Source organism: Canis lupus, chromosome 3, assembly GCF_003254725.2.
Source record: "Canis lupus dingo isolate Sandy chromosome 3, ASM325472v2, whole genome shotgun sequence".
Taxonomy (NCBI): domain Eukaryota; kingdom Metazoa; phylum Chordata; class Mammalia; order Carnivora; family Canidae; genus Canis; species Canis lupus.
In genome coordinates, this window is record NC_064245.1 from 21328038 (window position 1) to 21340668 (window position 12631).

Here is a 12631-nt window from a genome sequence, read left to right on the forward strand (position 1 = left end):
GCCTTTTAGTTCTATAAACCATACTGCCTCCTTCCAGAAATTATAATTTCAGCCCAATTCCTATATTCTTTGGAAGAAAACAAAATTGACCATATGAACTCCAAGTTTCAAAAGAAAAACTAAATTCACTATAGTAAATAGGACTACTTTTTAAGACACACTTATCTCATGTAGCAATATTTAATCCTAGCACATTGGCAATAAAACAAAAAAAAAGACATACACTTACTATGCTTTTCAGCTTTTTACAAAGAGAGCAATGAAGCTTGAAATCTTTTATTTATTTATTTAAAAAAGTTTTATTTATTTATTCATGAGAAACACAGAGAGAGAGGCAGAGACACAGACAGAGGGAGAAGAGGCTCCATGCAGGGAGCCTGACACGGGACTCAATCCCGGGTCTCCAGGATCACGCCCTAGGCTGAAGGCTGCGCTAAACCACTGAGCCACCCGGGCTGCCCTTGAAATCTTTTAAAAATGAAATTTAAATATACACAATATGTGTTTATTGAGTTAATTCTACCATAATTGTAGCACCCAAAGTCAGCCATCATTGAGATTTAGGTCTATTTCCTTTCTGTTGGATCTTTTTATCTTGATTTTCTTTTTGACAGTGATAGAAACATCATCTTTATAATTTACATGTGCACATAATTTTACCTTGCGGTTTTACTTAAAATACTATGGAAGTATTTGCTGTTTTATAAACTCATCAAAATATAATTTCAGTGTAACATTTCTAAGATATTAGATGATCATGACCTTCACCATCTAAAGTTCTTTACTAGTTCCCCACCACCCTCAGTATAAAACTTCAGATTCTTTAGAGGAGAGTATGAGGCTTCTCATGAGTTCCCTCTGACTCTCCAGATTTTGTATTTTTCTCTAATTTCCCAAACATATCTTGGCAGCCTGACCAGCTGTTCAAGAATGACCTTTGTCTGCTAGGCTCCTTCTCCTTATCATCTAAAAGAATTTGTATTCTCTTTTAAGTTTCAGTTTTGTTTTTTTTTTCCTAATCTTTGTTCTGCAAAATCTGTGATCAGGTTATTTCAGCAGTCTGTTTCATGATCCTACTAAAAATCTCTTCTTTTCCTGCTAATCAGATGTTGGGGTCCTCTAAGATTTATGGCTAACTGGTTGTAGACAGTCTGCATCAAAGCTAAGAGAGAAAAAAAAAAGCGAGGAAAAAAAAAAGCTAAGAAGAGGCTCTTGCTTATTCTTAAACAGTTAAGTATTTATTTACCCCCCACAAGGGAGGGACTGCTATTTACATACTTACCATTACCTGTCATTTGAATACTGCTAATTAACTTACAAATACCTTTCCATAACCATCAAATCTCTACTGTTAACATTGAGATGATATTATGTATGAGAAAAAGTTTGGAGAACTGTCTGAAAAATGATTTGCACATGAATTCTATGTGTCTTGCTATATTTTTATTATAGTAGTCTTAAGTTGACACTGAAAAAAACAGGTATTTATTTCACAAAATTTTGAACATTCACAATTACTGTTTTTATGTACTGAGAATAAGGCAAGCATATTTTTCTCTCCTCAAATTGCTTACAGTCTAACGGGGGAAAATAGATACATGCACGTGTAACTATACTATAACTCTACTTTAATCTCTTTCAGACTTCTAAATAAGAACAACTCAGTAAAGATATAACCATATTTCAGTTTCTACATTTTTTTAAAGGTCAAAATGCCAAAACACTTTTATTTATTTTGCAATGTAAACAGCTTTAAATTATCAAAATAAATCTTGCTATGAGGTAGTGAAATGATGGGGTGAGGCTGCTATTTGTAAGAATTACTGGGACCTTTGTTGTAATCTTACCAAATTTATAGTTAAATATAGGTGTTGATCTGAATTTTTTTGAGGTTTGTTTATCCGGGTGATAGAATATGTTAATATTGGGGCTAATTTATAGCCTCCCTTAGTTCTTAATTGTAAACATGTGTGATACAGTGGTTTTGTAGACTAGTTTGTAGATTCAGCTTTATAAACAAGCTTTCATAGTCTCTCCATTTTAGAATTACCATGTGGAAGCTTCTTTAAGTTTAAGAATTAGTGTGCCTCTAAAACTTAGAGTTTGATTCAAATTGGAACGTAAATCCACCCATTGACATGCCACGTCATTATAGCTTTCACTGTGGTTATGTTTCCTGGTGAAAAAGATATGGGAATAGTTTTGTGATATATACCTATACCTCCAAAGTATAGAAAACATTATGTTAGAAATTCCTGATCAAATATATTAACATTTTGGATTTCAGAAAACTTCCATCTCCTGAACTCTGTGGGGATTCTCTCCAGCTCCGTTGTCTAATCACTACTTACTTGGTCAGGGAAGCAGGAGCTCTGCAGTGGTAGATGGAGTTTCTAGTGGTAGGAAGGATGGGTGCTAGTGGGAGAGGTGAGAAGGTCACTGGCTTATTGGAGAGAGGTGATCATGAAAACATGAACAAATTTATATCCTGTCACTCAATCTCCTTTGGTATTTCTCTTTGCTGGTCTTTTTTTTTTTTTTTTTAATGTATTTATTTATTTGACAGAGAGAGAAAGAGCCAGAGAGCACAAGCAGGCAGAAGGGCAGAGGGAGAGGGAGAAGCAGGTGAAGGAGCAGAGGGAGAGGGGGAAGCAGACTCCCCACTGAGCAGGGAACCTGGTGTGGGGCTCAACCCCGGGATCCCAAGGTCATAACCTGAGCCGGAGGCAGATGCCAACCAATGAGCCATTCAGGCGCCTCTCTCTCCACTGACCTGATAAAGACTCAAACACCTAGAGCAAATATAAGCCCCTTTCCTCCTCAGAATCAAGAGAGAGGTGATGGTGACAAGAATGTAATGGGAAAGACAGAAGACAAAGCGTAGGATTAACAATTATGAAATTAATTGGTAAAGGTACATTCTGAGAAATGTCACAATAAAAGCATTCCTGATCCTCACTGAAAATTAAATAAAGTCAAGGTCTGCTATTTGCTCAGACTTTTATGCCTGCTATTTTCTTGTGAAATTTTAGTCACCCGAGCTTTTTTCCTCAAAAAGAGGACATCCAGATTCTTCATTTTGAGGTTCTATGAGAAGGTAAGATTAATTTGTCACACACAGACCCAACCAGATCCCTGAACAACAACAACAACAACTACTACTACTACTACTACTTCTATTTCTTCTTCTGCTTTTGCTTCCTGCTTCTCCTTTTCCTTTTCCTTCTCCTCCTCCTCCTTCTTTTAAAGGAGAGGGAAAGAATCTCAAGCAGATAACCCATTGAGCATGAAGCCCAATGTGGGGCTTGATCTCATGACACATGAGATTATGACCTGGGCCAAAATTGAGAGTCAGAGGCTCAACTGACTGAGCCAGCCCCTTGAGCTTCTTTTTTTCCCATTCCTTTATTCTCACACAAGGAAGTGCTTAGAACACATTTTAAAGTCTGTGACTGTAACTCTCAAAAGAGCCTGGTTATGAGCAGAATTTTAGAGGTGGAAGACCTGCTCCCTACCAGTAACGTGACCCATCTTAGGCAACTTTCCATAAACCTCTGTCTCCTCATCTGCACTACTTCATAAGGTCATTGTGAAAATGAAGTGTGATAACATATGGAAAGAGCCAAGCAGAGGACTTAGTACATGATGAAAGCTCAATAGATGTATTAATATATTGTCTTTACTAGGTCTATTCCCTTCCCTTCTTCAATATCCCTTCTTTCCTCTTCCTTTCTTTACCACTACCAGTCCTGCAGTCACCACAGACTATATCAGTGATGAGCAAGGCAGTGGGGTGAGGAAAAGCTGGCTGTGCATGGGCTTTACCAGATTTCCTAGCAGGGTCTGAGACAATGAACTCCATTCACCAAGACCAGAGCTGCCTTGTATGTCCAAATAAACAGCCATTAGCAAAGGATGGGTAGGTCAGCTTGCAGCTGTGTTTTTCCATTGTCAGCTTTTGATCAACTTCCACTCCAAGTGGACAATTTACCAGAGTGGTTTGTAGTTATAAATAGGAGATAACTCTTTCAACACATTTCCTTTTATGAAACTGACTGTGGGTTGAATTTGCCTAAAAGAATGAACTGAGCTAGACAAATACCACATTTTTGTTTAAAATATTTCACTAAGACCCTTATATAGTAGAGTTCCCTATTTTCAGGAACTCTAGAGCAGTTGTCCCTTTTATTTTTGTGATTTGTACTATTTAGTTTTTTCAGTTTTGAGGTATAATTGACACAATGATAAGACATTGAAGGACACAACATGATGTATGTATGAATTCACTGTGAAAGGGTTTCTCCATTAACACATCCATTGCTTCATGTATTTATCCTATGTGTGTGTGAGAGAGAGAACATCTAAATTCCATTCTTTTAGCAAATTTCATTTATACAATACAGCATTCTCAACTATAGTCCCCATGTTATATATTAGATCCTCAGCCTTTATTCATCATATAGCTGAATTTTGTATCTTTTAGCCTATAGCTGAATTTTGTATCTTCTCCCTATTTCTACCCCCTGCTAGACCCTGGCAACCACTTCTCCCTTTCTAGCTTTTTCTTTTTAATTCCACGTATAGTGATACCATGCAGTATTTGTCTTTCTCTGTCTTATTTCATCAAGCATAATGCCCTCGAGTCCAATTCATGTTGTCACAAATGACAAAATTTCCTTCTTTTTAAAGGTCAAATAATACTCTTCTCTCTCTCTCTGTGTGTGTGTGTGTGTGTGTGTGTACCAAATTTACTGATTCATTCATTTGTCAGACACTTAGGTTGTTTCCATACGTTAGCTATTGTGAACAGTGCTGCAGTGAACATGGGAATATGGATATCTTTTCAAGAAATTGAGTTTGTGTGGGACGCCTGGATCGCTCAGTAGTTGAGCCTCTGCCTTTGGCTCAGGGAGGGATCCTGGAGTCCCGGAATCGAGTCCCACATCGAGTTCCCTGGAGGGAGCCTGCTTCTCCCTCTGCCTATGTTTCTGCTCTCTCTGTGTGTCTCTCATGAATAAATCAATAAAATCTTTAAAAAAGAAAGTTGGTTTTGTGGGATTGCCGGATCATGTGGTAGTTCTACTTTCAATGTCTTGAGGAATCTCTACACTGTAGCTGCACCAATTCACATTCCACCAAGATGTGTGAAGGGTCTCCTTTCTCCACATCCTCACCAGCACTTGTCATCTCTTATCTGTTTGGTAACAGCCATCCTAAAAGTTTGAGGTGATATCTTACTGTGATGTTGAATTGCATTTCCTTGATGATGAGTTTATGTACCTGTCGCCATCTGTATGTCTCCTTTGGAAAAATGTCTATTCAGGTCCTTCGCTTATTCTTTCTTCCGTGGAGTTTTGTTTTGTTGCTTTTGGTCTTCAGTTGTAGTTTCTTGCATATTTTGGATATTAACCCTGTATGTAGCTATCTCTTTTGAGATAAGAAAAGGACTTAAATTTAGAATTTTAGAATAAAAATTGCAAGTTTCAAATTGTATTCATCGGTGTTCAGAATGTTTGAAAGTTATCTAGGTAACTTCTAGGGGACCAGGTGAATTGAGGATCCCTACTCTTCTGCCATCTTGATGCCTCTGAAAGTTTCAAATTTTAAGTCAGCTTGTGTGATAAACTCAAAACTGAATGCCAGTTTGACTCAAAGAGTAAGAAGAAATGTTAAGTTTGTTATTTTATAAATAATTTATCCTTTAAAAAATCACAATTAGGAAGGACTTGAAAAATATAAAAAGAACTGCTGTTAACCAAATATTCTGTGCACATTTTATGTATTTCTTTCTGATTTTTGCACAGATATTTCAAAAAATGGGATTTCACTGACTACATATTTTTGTGTTCTGCTTTTTTCATTTAATATTAATTACCATTTAAAAACATTCTCAATGTTTAATATTCCATTGCATGAATGTACAATAATTTATCCATTTCTGTAAATGGGGGAATTTATCTCCTTGTTAATTGGACATTTGAAAATTCTTTTTTTTTAAGATTTTATTTATTTATTCATGAGAAACAGAGAGAGAGAGAGAAAGAGAGAGAGAGGCAGAGACACAGGCAGAGGGAGAAGCAGGCTCCATGCAGGGAGCCTGATGTGGGACTTGATCCTGGGACCCCAGGATCACGCCCTGAGCTGAAGGCAGACACTCAACCACTGAGCCACCCAGGCATCCCTGGACATTTGAAAATTCTTATACCTAAATATTTATCCTTATATGAAGAGCTTTGATGGGAAAAAATGATGCCAATGATTTTTAAAGTAATTTCGATTGTATTCTTCAGTTTTAATTGCGAAATTCAGAGAAAAGCATATGTGTTCTGAAATAAAGATGAAGGGATCTGCTAAAGAAGAGATGGCTAATACCATAGGAACCTCATCATAACTTTAATAAAAGTTGCACCAGAGATTTAGCTAGGATAGAGAGTGAAACAAAGATAGAGGAAGAAATGACAGTATTATTATCTGAAAGAAAGAAAAGACAAGTAGGAATCAGGCTGTCTTTAAGATTCTAAGTCAGGATTTCAGAAGCAATGGTGTCAAAGATTTTTATAAGAAGAAAAGACAAGAAACTATCTATATTGTAATTCCAAGAAATGATTGGATATTCAGCTACATACAGTTGTATGAGTGATACTAAATTCTAGTAAGAACTTAGAAGAAAATTAAGTGAAAAACCATCATTACATAGGTGACCATTAAAATAGTGAGACCAAGAAAGATGCCTTTAACCACATCCATATAGCACCTACCATAGAGAAAGGGATGTGATAGGTGCTCAGGGAATATAAAAATGAACCCCCAAAGCAAAAGATGAAGGGATGGGTCAACCCAAACAGCTGTGCCAGATAAATTGTTCTATTTAAACTATATTTTAATACATATCAGCTTTAGTTATGGTTACAAAGTAAAATAAACTAGAAGAGAAAATCAAATGGTATCAGTCCTCCCTTGTAATAATTAAAGAAACAGAATGACCATGAGGTGGTGCTCTTCAACAAGAAATCAGAAGCCACTCAACAGAAAAAAGTTGTTTCTTTTGGCATGCTGATTCTCTGAAAAGGCACACTGAAACTGTGAAATCATAAGGAAACAAACATTAGGCATTTAAAGGGACAAATTGGTGACTGCTCCATCTACCTCATTACCTAAGGCCGTTTTATTTTTTAAACATATTGCAAATAAATGCATTTGTGGTTTTCTAGAATTGGGAACAATAGCAGAGCTTGAAGACTGTCTGTGGGAAGGGCCTGGGTAAGTGGCTGTGGAGTGTCCACGTGGGCAGCCTGGGAGGCCAGAGCATTAGGAACTGGAAGACAGAGGCTTCTGTGTTTTTGCTAGTTAACATGTGTCATTTTCTCCAGAGCACAAGGCGCCTCCATGTGTTTGGCAGAGAATGGTTTTGAGCTGAGCAATATGGAATATTTTGTGAAACAGGCGTCGGCTGATTTATATTAATGTAAAAGCAAGTGTTTTAAAAACTGAAAAGTGGGGCAGTGACACTGGGGGTAGAGAAGAACAGTTCTGCTTTGGTAACTTGTACTACTTTCAGTTATTTTGAACCATTTGAAAATAAACATTGAATAGCTATATATTAAAACATAGACATTTACATTTTTTTCTGTAAGGCAGAGTTATAAACGGGATTCATTTTATATCTTTCATGAGACCTCTAAGACTGAGTGTGGGCTAAACTCATGTTTAAATTCTACCTTCTTTCTCTTGGATAATTCTGATGGTTTTTGCAAAATCCATGTGGTCTGTAGAGTTAAACCACCTGGTCCTTTAAAAGGAGATGCATTTGGAAGTGGGGTCAGATGAGGAAAGACCAACAAAAAGTTTCTCATATCAATAAAAAATGTTTATAACATCAGTTGGGGTTACAAAACATTTAGGAAATACCCCCAAAAAATGGGGGGGGGAGGGAAACAGACTGAGAAAACCAGTTGAAAATAAGGATGTCCACAGGCAAAAAAAAAAAAAAAAAAAAAAATTGAAATAAGAAAAATGAAGGTAGTTTAGGCTTATTGTATATTTGAGTGAAGAATTCTACAAAATTCAGTGGCTCTTTTGAATCAAACAGGAATTCTGCTATTTGGATGTGATGAGGGGAAAATTCATAATTTTCTTAGCAGCAAGTACATCTATGTCCTCTCTGTGCCTAAACTGGAAAACCTGTCCCAACTTCTGGGTAAGGCTCCTGCCGGTGGGATCTCAGTCTTTCATATCTAGACCATATGGGAAGGTAAAGGAACATGAGATGGGAAACTCTCACAAGAAAGGGCTGAATTGTAAAATCTATAAGATAATCAAGAAAGAGGAAAATGGAAAAAGAGAGTTAACATTAGGGACAGATTTAGGCCCTCTCTGGTCCCTGACTAGGGACAGAAAACTGAATTTCCCAGAGAGAGAATATTTTCTTGACTCTGTTGTCTTCTCAAACTCCAAACCTGATCTTGAACTTTCTTTTCACTACTAACTGCCAGTGATGCACCAATATCCTTCTACCCTTGTTTCCCACCCCCCCCCCCATATCCTATAATTTGGTTTCTCTATTTGAAACACTGCATGATGTCCTCCAAAGTATCCAGTGGAATAGCTTCCCCCCCACTCCCAGTCATTTTATTTTATACCTGACTTAATTCTCCACTGGAATTTGGCTTCCTTTGGCTTCTGTAAGGAGTTCTTCTTCCCTGTCTGGCCACCCGATCCTCTGGATGTGCTTCTCTCTTTCCTCTTTGACTCTTGCTCCTTGGATAGTGATATCTCTGATGTACACTCCAGGCTTCTTTCCTTCAGTGCTATGCACTTTCACAAGGTGAACTTCTTCCCCCTTGGCTCATCTTCTAATTCTTTGCTGATAAATCAAAAATCCTGCTCAATACCAGCTACTCCCAGAGCTGCAAATCTCCTTATCTCACTGAGGAACATCTCCATAAAATGTCTGCAGGCACCTCAAACTCAGCAGGTCCCTGAACTGATGGCCATTCTTTCCTGCTGAATCATCCCTCTCTGGTTTTTCTCAACAAAGACAGGGACTCTCCATTTCCTCGCCAGAAACCTTAGGGTCATCCTCGAGACTTCTCTCTCCTACATCCTCCACCTCATATTCATCAGTAAGTCATTGTTATGTGTTTTATATGTTTTGATACCTTATGTTAAATATGAAGGGGTTTTTTGCTTTATATGTTTAAACACAAACATTTGTGCCTATTATCCATCTCTTTGTTTGGACTTTAGTTTTTTTTCCCTGAATTGTTCCAATAACTTTATAACCTGATTATATTGTAGGACATACTTAGTTCTTCATTCAAACTAGTTCCAGGCCTAACTTTCCAGAAGACAAATCCTATCCCGTATATTTCCATTCTTACAAACTTTCTCTGGCTTCCCAGGATCCACTGATTAAAATCTAAACTTCCTAACACAGCATTCAAAATTATTTATGATCTGGCCCTAACATACCTTTCTAGCCTCACCTCATCCCTCTTAAATTACTCCAAAAGACATCATCACTACTATGCCTTTGCAAATTCTAGTGTCTCTGTCTCAAAGGTCTCTTTTCTCATTTTCCACATAGTATTATTGATCAAGACTCATATCAAACATCAAGTCCTTGGTGCACTGGGTGGCTCAGTTGGTTAAGTATCTGCCTTTGGCTCAGGTCATGATCCCAGGGTCCTGGGATCCAGGTATACATGTCAGTCTCCCTGCTCAGTGGGGAGTCAGCTTCTCTTTTTCCCTCTCCTCCCATTTATGTTCCTTTTCTCTCTTTCTCAGGTAAATAAAATCTTTAACAAACAAACAAACAGACAGACATCAAGCTCTCTATGACACTGATTCATATTTTTCTACTGCCTGTTACACATTAAGAATTCTATAAATGTTTTATTTTTTTCAATTGTAAGATGATTCAGATAATTAATTAAATAATGCATTTTGCAAATTTTGCATCAACTTTTATGAGTAAGTAACTTGTGTCAACTACCCTGCTAGGCCATGAAAAGACAAAAATGAATTAATCCTTGCCCTTGAAGGACTTGTTGTTTATTGGGTAATAAAGACAGAGAAATGCATTATAATGCTATTATTCAGCCCTTTGCCTCCATGAATGACTGAAACATTATTTCCTTTCCAATGACAAATGTGAGTTGTGTGTATATCAAATGGATTTCTCTTCTGTTAGACCTCAGGCACATATCTCAGACTCAGCTGAGTCCTAATATTCTTTACTATTTTGCATCATGACCAGGACTTGAAGGAAAAACTTGTTTTCCTCTCTCCTGTAAAGTTGCCTTACCACCATTTGATTTTCTTGGGCTTTCCTAGTTTCCTATAAGGAAAAGCAAACAGGCACTTTCATTAGACGGGTTTTACCACTGTATGATCATGATGGAGAAACAGCACAGAAAGGAAATAATACACAGGAAATAATCAAATTTAAGACGATCTTTCAAAATTAACTTAGCATGTCCTGGAATATTGTTACTGAAGGAACTGGGTGTCCCACTGATTTTTCTGCTTTGAGCTGTTATTCCAGAATGTAAACTTACTGCTTTTTTCCTTCTTTCTAACTGCTGTTAATGGGTTTGCCTATCCCATTCTCTTTGAAGATCTCTCTCCTGAGGAGGCTAGGAATGTCTATCAGAATAGCATAAAGGAATTTAGCCATCATCAACTTAGGCGCCCCTTTAAATTAAGGAGGTAATTCACTTCCCTGTAGACCTTCAGATCCCAGAGGATATCTAAGTCAACTTGACCCCTACCTCTCACAGGAAGGTTCATATTTGGTCTTTATCCTACAGAAACTTATTTTAATGGTACAGTTTACACATTTTCTGCTCTAACTTCTCTTATAGCTTTCCTGGAAATGGACAGCAGCTACATTCATTCACTGGAATTCTACTTCCTCACATACATGAAAGTTTATTAATAAGTAGTCATGTATTTTAAGGCTAAAGATGCACAGGGGCCACTAACAGTAAACTATAGGGGGTAGTAATTTTTTCTGTGTACTTATTTTATTGACTTGTCCTTAGTGCCTAGAATACTGCCTGGTAATTGACAAGCAAATATTATTTTGAAAAAATAAAGGCATTATGTTTTAGTGCACTAATTGTGATAGTCTCAAAATTAATCAAAAAGAATAATGCATTTAATAAATTGTTTTAAGTCCCATGAATAATGATGAGTGCTAATACAACTGAGACATTTTGGCTTTTTTAGATACAATTAAGAAAATTATCTATAAGCTTAGCTTTTTTTAGTGCAGATGAAGAAATTAAAAAATAATTTCTTCAATGTTTTCAGTTGTTTTGTAGCAATGACTTAAGTAATTTCTATATCAAATTATATATTGTTCATATTAAAATTTAAAATATCTTTATAAGAAAACCTTATCTAGTGAGCTGCTGGGTAGAAGAGAGTATTTTTAATTAATTGAGAAGAAATTAGCATAATTGTTTTTGAGTACTCAACAGGTTACAGAGAAAAAAAAACCCAACATAAATACATAAATTCAATGTCACCAATTCACTCTTGCTTCTGTCTTCTAGGAAACATTCTTAAACTCTACATGCATAAAAGCAAGTGGAATTCTTCATAAAGTATCGGGTGGGACTCCAGAATCTGAATTTTCATAAGTACCCAGGTGAATCTGGTACAGGTGGTGGTCAGGGTTCCAATTTGAGTACCTTGTTCCCAGAGTCAACTTGCCACATTTGTAACATGACAATAATATAGTCATTGCCTTTAGAAAGGAGGTCTGTACTTAAATTTTTGAATACTTATTATTTAGTTCATTATACTATGTGATTGAATATGTTATTACACTGAATATTCAGTTATTAAGTTAATATTAATTTAGTTAATTCTAGATTCACATATGTTATTATTTAGAGTGTGAGCTGTGTATGCAGACTGTGTAGATCCAGATTCTCATTCTGTGTTTCATGACTTTGTGGCTGTAATGAAGATTGCCTTGTGGTTTTGTCCATTGTATGCACTTAAAATAATTTTGTAGCTATTTGTTATTATATATATATATATACACAGATCTGAGTGTGTATACCCTAGTGTTTGCACAGAATAGTTCTAATTTATACCTGCTGTCCACTAATTCTCTCTGGTTTAGCATTTGTTATCTGTAAATTTTCATAGTCTGACAATAAATTATTTGGTCATTTTTAAGTGTGTAAATTCAATTGTATATTTTGAGAGCAAAAAATTCATAACTAAATAGCCAGCTATATAAACAAACATTTTTCTTTTATCCTTGACACATAAAATTTGGAATTTTTGTAGGTATAGTTTATCGTGGACTGTGCTAATCTGGCCCCATGAACTCTTATTTCTACAAGTATCTGAACTAAGCTAAGCTTCTCAGCTGTGACTCCACCAAGGAAGCGGATGCATTTGCCAGTTATCCAACCCTGATCCTTTTGAACACAAGGTTAGTTTTATGAATCAATGTTCATGACATTATTTTCTTTACCAGTGGGAATTGTGGCATCTCTCACTCAGAGCCAATTCTGTCAAATATGTTTGTTTGGAAAAGTAGGTATCCCTATCCTTTCATTCTCCCTTTTAATTTCCTAGAGATAAGTTAAATAACCCCACCTCCTGT

General features: G+C 36.5%; 1 long non-coding RNA gene across 1 annotated transcript in view; it reads left to right on the forward strand.

The window, feature by feature from the left end:
* Window positions 1–1102: 1102 nt before the first annotated feature.
* LOC112653617 (uncharacterized) overlaps window positions 1103–12631 on the forward strand; it is a 93548-nt gene continuing 82019 nt past the window's right edge. The window contains exons 1-3 of the long non-coding RNA XR_007409733.1: window positions 1103–1229; window positions 11562–11656; window positions 12310–12457. This is a non-coding gene — a long non-coding RNA (uncharacterized LOC112653617). The remainder of the gene's footprint in view (window positions 1230–11561; window positions 11657–12309; window positions 12458–12631) is intronic.